The sequence below is a fragment of the Propithecus coquereli genome, unplaced genomic scaffold (assembly GCF_000956105.1).
Source record: "Propithecus coquereli isolate 6110/MARCELLA unplaced genomic scaffold, Pcoq_1.0 Scaffold27, whole genome shotgun sequence".
Taxonomy (NCBI): domain Eukaryota; kingdom Metazoa; phylum Chordata; class Mammalia; order Primates; family Indriidae; genus Propithecus; species Propithecus coquereli.
The window spans coordinates 11454027-11455147 of record NW_012148285.1 but is presented as its reverse complement, the minus strand read 5'-3'; positions in this window follow the sequence as shown (position 1 = coordinate 11455147).

Genomic DNA, 1121 nt, shown 5'->3' with positions numbered 1-1121 from the left:
TCTGTCTTTATGGCATTCATGGCCTGAGCAAACACTCTTTCATTTAAAAGTGGGAATTCAGAGGGAATTTGGTGATTTGCCCGAGGGCCCAACGGCAGGGCAAGCCACAGGCAGGGGAAACACGCGAGTCCCGAGGCCTCAGCACCATCCCTGCTCTTGCGCTGGGGGGTTGGAGTCCCGCATCCAGCACTGTTGGGTTCCTAATGAGCCCCCAATATATCAGGGAGCCAGAGCTTCCTGCCCCACTTCTCTTTGTTCCTTGAAAGCCAGGTTCTTGGATGAAATGACTCCTGGGGGAAGTGGCACCTGCACCATTAAGTTACTCTGGTTATGTCACTGGGTAGTCTCTGGACCCTCTGCCCTTTCTCCTGAGCCAGTCTGTTCTCCAGCTGCACTCAGAGCTCCCCACCCAGGGGCCTTGGCTCACACCTGGGTCAGTACAAGCCAGGGTCAATGCAGCCCTGTAGGTCCCCGCTGACATACCTGACTGCCTGCTGGCCTTCCCACAGAATCACCTCCGTCTTGCACAGCCTTTTTCCAGAAGGAAAAAGGCAAAACTCCCACCCGCAGCTGTACCAGAGGCAGCCGGCACCACCCTCCATGCAGCCCACACTTCCACACCGGCACCTCCAGCCCCAGAAGCCATTGATAAAAACACCCACAGCTGTCACCATCTCTTTATGGAGAACATATTCTATGCCAGGTGTTGCGCTAAATGCTTGGCTGAACTCTAACTCAGATGTTCTCAACCTTTACTCACTCCCACTCTGCTTTCACGCATGTAGCTCTAGCCATGTATTATCTGTGCTATAAACCAACTCACTTTTAAAAGAAAATATCAGCTAGGTGAGGTGGTTCATGCCTGTAATCCTAGCCCTTTGGGATGCGCAGATGGGATGATCACTTGAGGCCAGGAGTTCAAGATCAGCTTGGGCAATGTAGTGAAACCCTATCTCTAGAAAATACGGAAAAAAAAATATTTGCCAGGCATGGTGGCACATGCCTGTAGTCCCAGGTTCTCAGGAGGCTGAGGCAGGAGGATTGCTTGAAGCCAGGAGTTCAAGGCTGCAGGGAGCTATGATTGCACCACTGCACTCCAGCCTGGGTGGCAGAGTGAGACC